This window comes from Leopardus geoffroyi, chromosome D3 (genome assembly GCF_018350155.1).
Source record: "Leopardus geoffroyi isolate Oge1 chromosome D3, O.geoffroyi_Oge1_pat1.0, whole genome shotgun sequence".
NCBI classification, from domain to species: Eukaryota; Metazoa; Chordata; class Mammalia; order Carnivora; family Felidae; genus Leopardus; species Leopardus geoffroyi.
The window spans coordinates 67834467-67849687 of NC_059339.1; the positions used below are offsets into that span (position 1 = coordinate 67834467).

Genomic DNA, 15221 nt, shown 5'->3' on the forward strand with positions numbered 1-15221 from the left:
TGGCCTCCAACTGTGAAAGCCATGAAGACATTCTCAATAGATGGTGTCCTTTGGAGTAAAGCATTGGTGCCACTTTGCTGGTCGAGGTCCAGAGGCATCAAGAGGAAGGGAAGGAGGAAGGCTGTGCCCTAACCCAGTGGATGCCAGCCAAGAGCCCCAGCAAAGCTGGAAAGAACCTGTCCCATCTCAGTGCAGGGGCCACACCTTCTCCCACGCGGTGTTCTACTGGAGAAGGACAATCCCCCGCCCTGAAACAGCACCCAGAGGTCAGAGATTGCTGCTGAGTCAGACTTCGCATCCATATACCCCATTACCAGACGAGAAGCCCAGAGCAGCCATCAAGGGGGACAAGGCATCTGTGCATGTTGGGTAGAGAGGATGTAAACGTGCCATCATGGTAGCCTCTGGATGCGAAGCACCTAGAGATCCAGAGCCACTCCCCCCCACCCCCCAGCCCTGCAACCCTCCTCTTTCCTGATGTGCTGATTCCTTCTTTAGTTTCATTCGGAGCCTGGGTTCCTCCCTCTCCCAGCCAGTCTAAGCCCAGCTTCCTACACCAAATTTCCCATAGATGACATACCAGGACTTCTCGTTCAGAAAATGTGCACGTGTCACTTTGTGTTACCACTGCCTTCCCCAGCCGGGTCTAAGGTCCTTGAGGACAGGGACCAGGGTACATTCCGTCATGCCTACAGCACAATGCTTGGTGGGTACTTAGTAGGGACTTAACACATGCACGGTAAATGAATGAAAATTTCACAAGAGCTATGGATTGTCAGGTATTTCAAATGCAACAAGACATACAACAGCACTACATGAGCTGTTTACCAGAGAACACTGCAACTTGCCCAGGGGTCCTGGTTATGAACATAAATGACTTTAGATGCTCTGAAAAACTCCTGATTATTATTATTATTATTATTATTTTTAGAGAGTGAGTATAGGTGTGGGGCAGAGAGAGAGGGAGAGAGAGAATCTATTTTTTTTAATGTTTATTTATTTTTAAGAGACAGAGACAGAGCACGAGTGGAGGAGGGGCAGAGAAGAAGGAGACACCGAATCCGAAGCAGGCTCCAGGCTCCAAGCTGTCAGCACAGAACCTGATGCGGGGCTCGAACTCACAAACTGTGATTTCATGACCTGACCCGAAGTGGGATGCTTAACCAACTGAGCCACCCAGGCGCTCTGGGAGAGACAGAATCTTAAGCAGGATCCACATTCAGCATGGAGTCTGAGATGGGGCTCGATCTCATGACCCTGAGACCATGACCTGAGCCGAAATCAAGAGTCAGACGCTTAACCGACTGAGCCACCCAGGCGCCCCAATTTGTAATTTTGAGTAAAGACGCGTGGATGACACAGCCACAATCAAACCACACACAGCCCAACTCAAGAATGGACAAAGGACTTAAATAGACATTTCTCCAAAGATACCTGAGTGACCAATAATCACAAGAAAAGATGCTCCGTATCACTAATTACTACAGAAATGCAAATCAAAACCACAATGAGACACTATCTCGCACCCACAAGGGTAGCTACTATCAAAAAACAGACAAAACAACCGAGAAAATAACGAGGGCTGGCGAGGACGTGGAGAGATTGGAACCCTTGTGCACTGCTGGTTGGAGTGTGAAATGATGTAGTCCCCGTGGATAACAGTCCAGGGGGTCTTTAAAAAGTAAACACAGAACTGCCACATGACCCAGCGATTCCGCTTCTGGAGTATATACCCGAAAGGACTGGAAGCATGAACTTGAACAGATATTTCTACACCCATGTTCACAGCCAACAGTTCAAAAGTCCATAGACGGATGACTGGATAAAGAAATATGGTACCTCCACAGGATGGAATATTATTCAGCCATAAAAAGGAATGAAGTTCTGACACCTGCTACATTATGAATGACCGACCTTTAGAGACGTCGTGCTGAGTGAAAAAAGCCAGTCGTGAAAAGACACAGACTGTATGCTTCCACTCATACGAGGTCCTTAGGATAGTCAGATTCATAGTGACAGAAAACAGAACGGTGGTTCCCAGGGGTTGTGGGGAGGGGGGATTGGGGCGTCAGTGTTTAGTGGGGACAGAGGTTCCGTTTGAGAAGATGAAAAGTTCTGGAGATGGATGGTGATGATGGCTGCATAACACTGTGGATGTACTTAATGCCCCTGAATTATATACTTAAATGTGAATTTTATGTTATGCATATTTGACAAGGAAGGAAAGAAGGAAGGAAGGAAGGAAGGAAGCGGGGAGGGAAGGAAGGAGGGAAGGAGGGAGGGAGGGAAGGAAGGAGGCAAGGAATGAAGGAGGGAGGAAGGGAGGGAGGGAGGAAGGGAAGGAAGGAAGGAAGGAAGGAAGGAAGGAAGGAAGGAAGGGAGGAAGGAAGGAGGAAGGGAGGGAGGGAGGACAGGAAGGAAGGAAGGAAGGAGGGAGGGAGGGAGGAAAGGGGGGAGGGAGGGAAGGAGAGAGGGAAGGAAGGAAGGAGGGAGGGAAGGAAGGAAGGAGGGAGGGAGGGAAGGAAGGAAGGAAGGAAGGAAGGAAGGAAGGAAGGAAGGAAGCATGGATGCCTCTCTGAGGAAGACAGCCATAATTTCTAGTTCCGGTTGTGTGAGGTCGGGTGACACTTTGGTTCTCTGAATTTCCAAGTCCCTCGTCTGTCACACCCAAAAGGGGGAAAAAACTACCCACATTATGAAACAGATTCAAAGACTGAAGGAGATGGGCCAGGTGTTAACCCTCCCTGACCTCTCACCTGTCACCCTCCTTCCCTACCGGCCCCTGGGCAGTGGTTTCAGCTGGCCGGCTTTGCCTCTGGGGCCCAAATCCCGCTCACCTTTCCCGGGCCCGCTCCTGAAGGACGGCTGCCAGCTTCCTGGGTTGCAGGGGGGGACCGCGGAGCCCTACTGGTGGCCCCCCTCCCCACCCCCCAGAGTGCTGGAGACAAGGAAACGAAGGCTGAAGTGGGAAAGGTAGAATTTCACCCTCTGTGGGAAGCTTGCGGTGGGTATATTTTCAGGATGGGAGAAGGAAGAAGGTATTTTTAGGGCCGGGTATTCTTCCCACTACTTCTCAAATCCTCCTTCACCGAGAGGGAGAAGAGCCACCTCTGCGGGGAAGGGAGAAGAGGGGGTTCCCAGGGGCCTCGCTTGAGGGGTGAGGCAGCCGGCACCCTCGGCAGAGCAGGAAGTCATCCCGTGCTTTGGCCTGGGGCCGGGACCCCCGGGGGCGGCTGACCCGGGCCAGTGCCCGGCCAGCCTCCCTTCCAGAACAGCCTCCTTTTTGGGAACGGGGCCTAGAGCTCCCTCCCCCCTGTGCGGCCACATCCCCACTCTGCCTTCAGGATCACCTGAAAGGGAAGTTTATAAGAGGAAAAGGAACGAAAAGGATCCCATTTAACAGCACATACTGGGCGGGGGAACTTCCTGACAGGAAATGCTGTGGAAACCGGGCCCGGTCTGGCCATGGAAAACTGGTTTGGCTCAGAACTGGCCAGAGTGGACAGGAGACCTCGGGCAGCTGAACGCCACAATTAAACTGGACTTGTCCGAGGTCACTTTCTTTCTTGTGCCTCTTCAGCAAGCAGACGCTATAATAATCTGCACACCACAGGGGGGAAAGGTACCATTTCTTTTTTTTTTTTTAATCCAAGAAAAACCCCACCCTAATTTAGGCCGCAGAGACAGAAAGGGCTACTGGTTCGGCCGGCAAATCGGCAGCAGATGTAGGCAGCTGAGCGGAGCCAGGCCGAGCAGCACGGCTGACACCAGCCTGAGTCACCCGGGTGTGGAAGGCGGGCGGCAGTGGGCAGGGGGCGGTTATCTTTATTCTTGGGCTGGGGTGTGGGGTGGAGGAAACAATAGAACAGAAGAATCCTCGGGGCTGGGACTGGCGCAGAGTGGCAGGCAGGTATAGACAGGTTCCCAGCAGGCTGCTTCTTCTGAGCCAAAGAATTCAAACAAGCCCTCCATCCCAATGGGGAGAAGGCCTCTCCTCCCCGCCCCACGCGACGAGACCTTGCAATGTCCCATTGGCAGGGCTGAGTCTGGCTGCGGCCGGCCGGCCGCTCTCCGCCCCTGCTTCCCCACCCGCTTTCTCTAAGAGCCAGGCCATCCTGCGGCTGGCGTGGGCGGCCCAGGCCCTGCCCGGGCTCCTGCTCTGCTCAGGACCCCGTTCCTGGATCAGGCTCTACCCCCTCTCCTCAGTGTTCCCTTTTCTCTCTGCTCTGCAATGCATTTCTTGTGGTCCTGAGACACAAGCTCCCAGGGTGAAGGCCCTGTGCCTGCCTCTCAGGCTACTGGCTCAGCCCACGGTGGGGGACCTGGTAACACTGTCCCCTGGAACGAGAGCTGTCAGGAGCAGGGACATCCCCTGTCTTGGTGGCCCTCCGGCAGCGGGCCTGGCACAAAGCAGGGTTCAGCAAGTGTCCGCCATCTGAATGGATGAGTACCACTGGGCATCAAGGCTTCTAGAACATTCAGCACCCCTCTGAGGCCGGCTTAGTGGCTCCTTGTATGAAGAGGAGGGTGTTCATGATATCCTTGAGTCAATTAAACATAGAACTCAGCCTGGGACAGAGTGTTTTGGTTTTCCCGGCCCTCACAAACCTTCCAGTGATAGAAAGGAGAGAGGAATCAAGGCCTGAGCTCAAAGATGCACAGAAAACAGAATGGAAGCATTTTTCGTGGCAAGGTCTCAGAGCTCTGCAGCTTGGGGAACGGGGAGGGAAATGACGCGATCAGGAACACTTGGCTCATCAGAGGAATGGAAACCTAGGTCTCTGGCCATCCAAAGCCTTTCCCATTCACTCAGGTTTTGGGGACAGGTCACGTGGTTATTAACATTCTGACACCTTTTGTTTTTAATTCTCAAGCTGTCCTTGACCCTTGGACTCCTCTAGTTAATTAAACTCGCATTCGCCAGGATCAAAATCGGTCATCTTTAAAAAAAAAATTTTTTTTTTTAACGTTTATTTATTCTTGAGAGAGACAGAGCGCGAGCAGGGAAGGGGAAGAGAGAGAGGGGGAGACCCAGAATCCGAAGCAGGCTCCAGGCTTTGAGCTGTCAGCACAGAGCCCGATGTAGGGCTCGATCTCACTAACTGTGAGATCATGACCTGAGCCAAAGGCGGACACTTAACTGAATGGGCCACCCAGGTGCCACAAAATAGGTCATCTTTTAAAGTGCACAGAGAAGAGAGAGGTGGCAAAAGGTATGAGGGAAAGGAGAAACGAGGGGCTTTACCATTTTCCTGGTATACAGGCCTCTGTGTATTTTCTCAAGCATTGCTTTCCCTACCCCACAACGCGACAGGGATCATCGGTAACAAATAAATGAGTTTTCATCAGTAGGCACGCTTCCTCCGATTGCACTGCTAAGCAGACTACTCGGCAGACTTGGTTTCCACCTGTCACCGTCTCCCAGCCCACACGCCCACCTCGTTCTACAGGAGACAAGGGGCCCAAGAGGGGCCGTCGGGTTTTAGCTGCACTGGCTTGGTGGTGGCAGGGGAAGGGGCGGCGACACGGAAGGGCTTCTAGCTCAGGGCCTTGAGCCGGAAGCGAGACAGAAGCAAGACTGACGCGTCAACAGCCAGTCCAGAGAGGAGGCACCTGTCCAAACCTCCAGGGACCTGTTTGGGGCCTGAGGCTCCAGGAAGCCCAGGAGTGGCCCTTCTTGCTCCACCATGGACTTGGCTGAGATCAATGATGGTCACGCTGTTCTGGGTTGTTTATTCCACCTACATCTCCCCACTTCCAGGATGGGATCTGTGGGCGTAACCTGCAGCTTTTGGGATAGCAAGAACCCCGGGCCTGCTTCGGGTTCTTCTCGGGGAGGGGCACATAAATCCCTCCCATCTTTTCCCAGAGATGGTTTTCTCTTTCCTCCATCTGGATGGGAGAGTGTTCAGGTTAAACAGAAGTGCTAGAGAGGACCCACCTCTCTGTTGGCTAATCCCCCAGCACCGGCAGAAATCAGAAACGCGGGTCGAAGATGCTCCAGGCTCCCCAGAGACCCCGGCCGTTCCCTGCAGACCGAACACATTGTCTATGGGCACCTAAGGCAGGGCCTGGCACTCAGGCTCCATACGGAGGGAATGTTTGCTCCCTCGCCCCTCCTTCCCCGATCGTCCTCCCCAGGGCACATTTGGGCACCTTCAACAAGAGCCCCTCTGTGGGACAGACCCGGGCTAGGTGCTGTGGGATGAGAAGCAAGGAGGTGGGTGGGGGACAGGACCCCACTTAATGAGTTGCTTCTATGTCACAAGTACTTTGCAAAGTGCTAGACCCCCATACTCTGACTCGATTTCCTTTTCACAACAGTTCTGTGACCAACTGACAATCAGGTAGTGCAACGGGCTCTTCATTAATAACCATGAAGGTCGATGTAGTAAGGGCCTGGGGAAGGAAAACAGAAAGTGCCCTGGGGGTGGCCCAGAGGAGGTCAGGTGGGGCTGGGGCTTCCCTTGGGGGAAGGCTCCCCAGCAGTCTTTCCATATCCAGGATACTAACTCCAAAGACTCCCTGCTTTCCAAGCACTTTGCTCTGAGAGCGAGGTCAAGGTTGATGCCCAGAAAGTACTGGTCTCCCAAGCAGAGCAGACACAAGAACCCCAGGGGCAGGAAGCACGGGAAGGGGGCCCAGGCTTGGCAGGAGCTTAGTTCAAGTTCCTGATAGACCTGCACCCCCACTGACCCGAGGCCTTAGGATAGCGACTACTACAGGATTTCCACACTCTACCCTCTGGACTTGCAGGCCAGAGCCAGGGGTCCCACGATGCACTGCTTTACTGAGAACCCACAGGAGCCCAGGCACACGTGGTCCCTGCACGCCCTCCCCCCGCCCCCCCCCCCCGAGGCCTGACCATGCTCACCTTTTCCAGTAATCTAACGAAACCAAGGAGGAAGCTTCAACTAAGTGCTAACCTGGCTTTAATACCTCTCCTGAGCATCCTACGTGTGTGTGCTGACAGCCTCTAACCAAGAGAATGCCCAAGCTCGCTTCTAACAAAGGCAATGAAGGTACAGTGGAAAGAAATTACTGATCCATTTCGCGGGGGGAAAATGAGTGAACTAAAAAGAAAACATTTTCTCCTCTATGGTCTTCTTATTGTAAGGGCAATACAGGCTCATTCCTAAAAAAAAAAACCCAGAAAATACAGAAAAGGAAAAGGAAGAAAACAAAAACCACCATCTCTCCTGGCTATTCAGGGACAGCCCCATGCACACTTTGCAATATCTATATTTTTGTGCATATAGGTATTTTAAAAATGGGATTATATATTATAAACTGCCTCGTAATATGCCTTTTTTCCCCGCTTAACAATATTCATAAATTTCTATGCTGTCCTGACTGCCTTTGCTAGAAAGGAATTTAGCTGGTCTCTTGGTTAGGGGCCATTAGAGATACCTTGGGGGTTAGGGGCACCCGGTGGCTCAGTTGGTTAAGCATCTGACTTCGGCTCAGGTTATGATCTCACGGTTTGAGAATTCAAGCCCCGCGTCAGGCTCTGTGCTGATGGCTCAGAGCCTGGAGCCTGCTTCAGATTCTGTGTCTCCCTCTCTCTCTCTGCACCCCCACCAAAACAAAAAAATTAAGATTAAAAATTAAACATTAAAAAAAAATTAAGATACCTCGGGTGTAAAGGTCAGTACTTATTTGCTAGTTGATGCCTCCTTCTCGATTTAACTTGACTAGTTGAAAGAGAATTAGAAAGAAAAAGAGAGTCTATGAATGCACACTGGTAGCCATCTTGAATAATTTTGTTCTAGAACAAATATTGGAAGAATTCTCCAACCTCTGGGTTTCCAGCACCCATCTCCTCTAAATAAGGAGGGTCTTCTGGATATCTGGATGTTCAGAGGGCAACTGTGAGTGGAAGGGAGTCCTTGTCTTCCTGGGATTCCCTGAGATTTGTGCCCTGGTCACCAAGGACCCAGTTGCTGAAGTCTCTGTTCCCAAAGGAATAAAAGGACAAACTGGTAGTCAACTGAGCAAAGCAGATGGTCTGATTTCATGCCCACCTGAAAGTAAATGTTTTGGACCTGAACTCTTAAGTGTGGCTGAATTAACCAGATAACAATCAGGCCTGCCCTCCCCCCCCACCCCCCCCACCCCCCATAGAACCATGGAGGCTAAGTCTCCCACAGCTGAGCATAGTGTGAACAAATCAAAAGTCAAAGGTCAAAAAAGTTCCAAAGGTATTCTGGAATGTCCCAGAGGCCTCTTGGTCTTGTGTCTATGAACATTCCAATACAGGAAATCTGCTCCCAATTTCCTTGTGCAAATGGGGGTGACAATTAGGAGAACACAGTGGGCGACACTTGAAAACACAGCACCGGTGATTCTGATATGGCACCCTCCTCATACACCCCAAACCTCCTGCCTCTTTTTGTGCAATTAATGCACAAAACCAGGGAATGAGGAAGGAGGTGTGGAGCATATCACGCCCCACCCAGGTAGGCTGAGCCTAGTACAGGGCCTGGCATGGAGTCGCTGCTTAAGATAGCTTGTTGGATGGATGGGTGGATGGATGGATGGACGGATGGGTGGACGGAGGGAGGAAGGGAGGAAGGGAAGGAGGAATACGCAGAGAATTTACAGTCAGGGCATGCATAAAGGACACCAGGGAGTTTAGCTGCTTTAGCATCAGATGCATGTGTGAAAGTGGCAGGAGGTGAACTTCTGAAGGTGTGACAGCTAACTGTAGCAGAAACAACACTTAATGAGCACTTGGTAAGTGCCCAGGCACCACGCCAGGTGCTTTCCATGCCCAGGACTCAAGTCCTGTCTGCCGCACTGCTGCCTCCCTGGGTTGCCAGCGTAAGATGGTGGGGGGGGCGGGTGGCGGAGGGCACTCCTCACAAGGCTCTTTCCATCCCTTAACCTTCCCCAGCTCACATGGCTGGATTCCAGCCTGAGCATAAGCTGTGTCTACCCAGAATTAGAATGTGTCAGGGTGCATTCAGGAGAGTCTGGGAACAGGTGGCCAAGCATCTGTTGTTTGAAGGAGCAAGCTGCCCACCAAACATGAGTCTTCTAAGGCAGATGGAGTTGAAGCCCTGAAAGGGTCTCAAATGGTTCCCTCAGGGTTGGAGGTGACAGGAGATTTGGGTACAGCTGGCTTTTGTCTCTAAGATAGCCCTCTGGCTCTTCTCCCATGGTTCCAATATCCCTTCGTTCACCTGTTCATTCACTCATTTAAGACGCAAGTATTGAGTACCTATCATGTACCAGGTTCTGCACCAGGGAAGGAGTCCTAAAGGGGGAGGCACAGGAAAATCTAAAGGGGGCGGTGTCTCTAACATCTCTGAGATGGGAACACAAGTCCCCTTGGGGCCTATGGTACAGGCGTCAACACACAGATGGGGAGGGGGGTTGTCCCACCTCTGGGGAGCACACAGTGTGGCAGGGCACCCTTGACCCACACTCCACAGGGAGTGGCAGGCCCCAGCACGGGGAAGCAAGTTCACAGGTGCACAAGGGAACAGTCATGGGACACCCTGGGGCACACCAAGGGTGGTGGTGAGTGAAGTCCCAGACCACGTGGAAGCTTAGCTGCTGGAAACCCAGTGTTCTTACACTAGAGTGGCAGAAACAACCTGAAAAATAGTGTTTGTTGCTTCCATTGTGGCCCTAATTTATACCCAGCAAGTATGGCGTGGGAGACACAGGCTATACTTACATGATGGTTGTTAGGAATTATAGAAGGTTGGGGGCGCCTGGGTGGCTCAGTTAAGTGCCCAACTTCGGCTCAGTTCTAGAGTTTGAGCCCTGCCTCAGGCTCTCTGATGTCAGCATGGAGCCTGCTCTGTGCCCCCCTCTCTCTGCCCCTCCCCCACTTGTGCTCTCTCTCTCTCTCAAAAGTAAAATAAACACATAAGGCATTTTTTAAAGGGGATTACAGAGGAGTTTTCACATTGAGGCGAAATTCACATAACAAAATCATTTTAAGCCGAACAATTCCCAATATTGTGCCATCGCCACCTGTACCCAGTTCCTCAAACGTCCGAAAAGAAAGCCCCATACCCATTTACCACTTGCCCTCCGCTCCCTCTTCCTCAGCTCCTGGAAACCACCCATCAACTTTCCGGATATTTCGTATAATTGAGACACGATATGTGACCTGTTACGTCTGGTTTCTCTCACCTAGTGTAATGTTCCCCTCGTTCACCCACTTGGGGGCGTGTTTCAACACTTCACTCCTTTTTTATGGCTGAACACTATTCCATCGATATACCACAACTTGTCGATTCGTTTATCTGTCGATGGATAGTTGGGGAGTTTCTCCCTTTGGGCCACTGTGAGAAGTGCAATGAACACTTGTGTACAAGCATTTGCCTGAATCCCTGCTTTCACTTTTTTTGGAGTGGGATTAACTGAAGGGAAATCATAGCTCTTTGAGCTAGAATGAACTCTAAGGTCAGTTCTTCCAATTTTACGCACAGGGAAACTGAGGCCGTTATTTGCCCTGCTGTGGGCCATCTCCGTGTCAGGATAGGAGGTGTGGCCAGAAGCCAAGGTATCGGAGGCTCTTCCCTTGTCTGTTGCTCACAGTATGGATTCCAAGGGGCCACCTGCACCTGATGTTTATGGGGTGGGTGAATGAAAGAAAACATTTACCCCTGGTTTCTAAAAGTATTACCCACTAGGAAAAGGGAAGTGCCCCTTATCCCATTTCAAAAGTTCAAAGGATCTTGAGGTCGGAATAAAATGAGCCCAGCAACCACCTCCCTTGGAAGAGATAAACGCAACCAGAGTGGGATCAACGGGTGCTTGTCACTCCATTCCCTAACCTGTCCCCTCCTGGCTACCTCGGCTTCTCCTCGTCACCTCCCGCAGTAGGGGGTGAAGTTGGCTGTGCCTCAGTGAGTCACCGTGGCTCAAGGAGAAGGGGGCCAACTCACCCCTCAGCCAGAGCCTTGTAGGAGCCCTACTCATGGAAGAATGCCCTCACTGGGCAGAGCCAGTGGGCTCAAGCCCACTCGATAGGCCAGCTGCTATTCCATTGGGCTCTCATGGTACCAAACGATTCCATTTTGCAGGGCATGATGTGGTCCCCAGGACTTCCTGCCTGGGAGGCAATAGGAGGTCTGGGCAAAGGGTCTGTGGTAGTTGAACCTCAGAGAGGACCAGGCAAAGGCAACACCACTGGCAAGAGAGCCTAGTCTGTTGGCCAGTGAGCATGTGGCCAAGGGTTACAGGGCACGGTCAAGCTCCTTCCTTGCCCTTTCACCTCCTCCATCAGCGGGACTGTTGAAACTTAGGTCAGCTGCACAACAAAGCTACCCTAAGGACAGCGCTGCTAAGGAGCAGGGAGGGGCTCGGAGCTCACCACCCCCCCCCCCCCCCCCCGCTCTATTCCCCGTGCGGTCCCTGACTGGCCCTGGCCTGGTCATTTGACATCTGGGGGCCCCTGATCCTGCATCCGTAAGGGAAGGAACTGTCTCTGTACCATTCCTTTAAGCTCTGAAGGGCCCTTGGCAGTGACCTCCACACCCCGGCAGGTGTGTACCTCACACTGGATGTGGGACAGCAGGCTGTGGCTCACAGCGGCACCGTGTAAAGCGTGGTGAGCTGTCCCGACTCACAGGCTGCCGTGGGCTGGGCCGGTCCCCGTCATGATGCACACAGCTAGCCTCCGAGCCCACAAGGCCGGAGCAGCCACAGAGCCCACGCTTTTCTCAGACTGGCTGTCACCCTGTCCACCGTTCCTCTCCTGCCTCTGTCACTTCAGAGAGTCCGGATGAGCCCGCGGGCTCGCTCCCGCCTCCTTTCCCACTTGGATTCGTGTCTCCTTTCATCCACTCGTGCTCTGTGTAACCTCTCACCAGTATTACTGCAGCCTTCTTGGGAGCCAGACACCGGCAGACCTACAGCCCTCCCTGGGGAGCCCACGGCGGGGACAGCCAGGCAGCCCCGCACTCGGATAAACACACTCTGGAGGGTTACATCTGAGGACAAGGATGCTCATCCAGAATAATGGGGCAGCAGAAAGGAATGGCTAAGCCTGTTGGGCGGGGCTGAAGAGAGGATCAGAGGCACCTTAGAGGACGTGGCCTCTTGGGGAGCAGAGAGGACAAACGCCTAGAGGCCCTGGACAGGCTGGCCGTGTGGGAAACCTGAAGTGCAGGTAAGAAGCCACAGGCTCCCTGCACCCTCCGACTCCCACCCCAGTCCCAGCCAGTCCCCAGCCCCCCGCCTACAGTGGCTCTCTCCTTCCTGTCTCTACAGATCCACGATTAGCATTTCACCACTCCTGATGCTGACGGTTTGCCCTTCTACGACAGATCCCCCAAGGCCCTGGACCTCCTCTCATATTCCGGTGCCTTCCAGAATCAGGGCTGGGCATGGGACAGCTGGCAAATGGTGCTCCAGGCTGCGGTCCTTCCACCAAGCAGGCGGTCCTTCTGTCCTCGAGCACACGGAGCAGCAGCAGGGGACAGCGGGATTCCAGCTTGCCCTGGGGACTGACCCCCTACAGAGATACCACAGAGCTTCTCCTCTTACTTGGGGCAAGGTCCTTGAGGCGCATGCACAACAACAGCTAAAATTACAGATCTTCTTAATGCAAATATTCAAGAAGCAGAGTAGAAACCTACCTGCAATGAGCACGAGAGCTCAGGGGCCAGCGCTCAGTCCCAGGGCAACGCAACAGCCTCACTTCCGGTGAGACTTGGCAAGGCTCCCGGCTCTGAGAGACGGGCCCTGCAAGCTCACAGCACAGAGGCACGGAGTCTGTACTTGCGACTCTGGTTTATCTGATGCTCAACACCTCTGGAACGCCCCACGTCGTGGCGGGCAAACACATCTGATGTAGCTGTGAAAGGGAGGCGGTTCTGTGGCTGATCTGAAGGCTGTGATTCTGCTCATTCTAAGGACTTTCTTTCCAACACCCCCATCAGGGTCCTCCTCCCAGGTTCTTCACTCAGTCCCTGCTCCCCAGTCTCGGCATACTGCCCGCAGTTCAACAGGTGTCCGACGTCAGGTCCAGTTCAGCAAAACGTTTTGAACTCCTACTCTGTTCCGAAGACTCAATACCTGAGCCATCCCACAGGGGAGCAGCGAGCCACACATGGCTACTGGCACATAAAATTCGGCTAGTCCGGGGCGCCTGGGTGGCGCAGTCGGTTAAGCGTCCGACTTCAGCCAGGTCACCATCTCGCGGTCCGTGAGTTCGAGCCCCGCGTCGGGCTCTGGGCGGATGGCTCAGAGCCTGGAGCCTGTTTCCGATTCTGTGTCTCCCTCTCTCTCTGCCCCTCCCCCGTTCATGCTCTCTCTCTGTCCCAAAAATAAATAAACGTTGAAAAAAAAAATTAAAAAAAAAAAAAAAATTTGGCTAGTCCAATGAAGATGGGCCGTGGGTACAAAATATATGCCAGATTTTGAAGATCTGGCACCAAAAGAGTGGAATACAGCATTCATAACTTTATATGAATTATATATCGAAATAATAATGATATTATTGAGGACACTGGGTTCACTAATATACAACACTAAGATTAACCTCACCTATTTGTTTTTCTTTTTTCAGTATGACCACTAGGAAAACTTTAAGGTGTAAGATGTTTCTGTAAGACAGCGCTGATCTATATACCCAGGGATGCCAGGAGAAGAAAGTTGGTCCTCACCCTCAGGCTTCACCAGGGTTTGGGGCCCTGGAGTATTCCCAATGAGTTGACATGAAAACAGCGTCCAGGGCGCCTGGGTGGCTCAGTCAGTTAAGTCATGACTCTGTCTGACTCTTGATTTTGGCTCAGGTCAAGATCTCACAGTTCATGAGACTGAGCCCCACGTCGGGCTCTGTGCTGACAGCCCAGATCCTGCTTGGGATTCTCTCTCTCTCTCTCTTTCTCTCTCTCTCTTTCTGCCTCTCCCCGACTTTCATGTGCGTGTGCGTGTGCGCTCTCTCTCTCAAAACAAATAAATAAAATTTAAAAATAAAATGAAATGAGACAGCCCCACAAGGCATTTGTTTTCCACATAATTATGCACCATCCCCTTGCACCACCTGCTTGGAGAAGATTCCAACACACCAAATTTCATACAGGGCAACAGAGCGTTAAGGTCTCTGGGGCCAGATGTGGGGTCTGATCCATCATTTTCCTCCGCAGGTGAGGCAACAGGTAAAAGTCTTCCACACCAGTCTCCGGACACGAGCACATTGTTGGTCATGCTGTCATTTCCCCAACCCACCTCCGTGACTACCAATCACGTCACTTATCTGCAGGGACCCAAGACGGAACGGAGCCGTCCCTCAGGTTCTCAGCAGAGAAGCAGCAGGCTCAGAGAAGGGCTAGAATCCGGCTGAGAAGGGAAGGGCCATGCAAGCAGTCTCAGCTCCTTGGCTGTCCTCTGGGGCGTTTGGCTGTGGCGAGGTACTGGTCGGGGGGGGGGAGGTGTACCACGTGATCAGATACTTGGAAAGAAAGAGGAAGTCCAGACAAATCGCGTGCTCTGAGTCCCTTCCACAGGCCGGACATGGTTTTTATGTAATCCCACTACCCTCCCCACAACCCTGCTAGGTGGGTGTGGGCTCAAATTATGGACCAGAAAACAAAGGCTCAGAGGCTTAAGTGACCCAGCCTGGTGCACTCCTCACAGAACGCTCCCCACAGAAAGGATCTGACGCATGAAATTGTTGGAGGGTGGGGCCTGGCCGAGAAATCAGGCCACGTGTCCTGGATTCAAATTTCATGAACTAGGTGATCTTGGACAAGTGCTTTCCCCTCTTAAACCTCCGTTTCCTTAAAGAGAAAATGTAGCTATTGGTGGACAAGGCTAGTGTTTCTCTCACTTGTGAAAACTATAAGTCACCATAGCATTTTTTTCTTCGTGGCCAGGAAATAAACCTGTGTGTGTGTAAAACTGAACGAAAAGCTTGGTTGAATATTTACGTTAAGTGCATATGAGGAAGGTTGATATTTTCTATTCTGTTCTGTTTTTCTATCTCTCTGTATCTTTTTCAGCTGGTGGATTGCCACCCGCTAGATGAATCAAATGACCCACATGAGGTTGCCACCTACAGTTTGAAAAACATGGTTCTAAATGATTGATTTCCAAGCACCTCTCCAGAACTAATAACCTGAGGGTTTGTAACCGACGCCAGACTGAAAATCTGTAAGCACCTCGGTCTCTCTTTCCTTCTCAATATTCCTCCTTCCCTTCCAACTCCCTTTCCCCTCCTCTCGTGCTCCCGCCACCCCCACCTCCTCAACAGG

The 15221-nt window shown here is 52.2% G+C and overlaps 1 protein-coding gene across 5 annotated transcripts in view; it reads right to left on the minus strand.

Annotated features, from left to right (window-relative positions):
• The window catches only part of ZBTB7C (zinc finger and BTB domain containing 7C), a 352927-nt gene that overhangs the window by 41580 nt on the left and 296126 nt on the right, over positions 1–15221 (minus strand). The window contains exon 1 of one of the 5 annotated variants that reach the window (XM_045458929.1): positions 12603–13089. The exons of the other annotated variants lie outside the window; for them this stretch is intronic. The gene's annotated coding sequence lies outside the window, so the exon portion shown is untranslated. Of the gene's footprint in view, positions 1–12602; positions 13090–15221 lie in introns of those variants that run through there. 5 annotated transcript variants of the gene reach the window in all.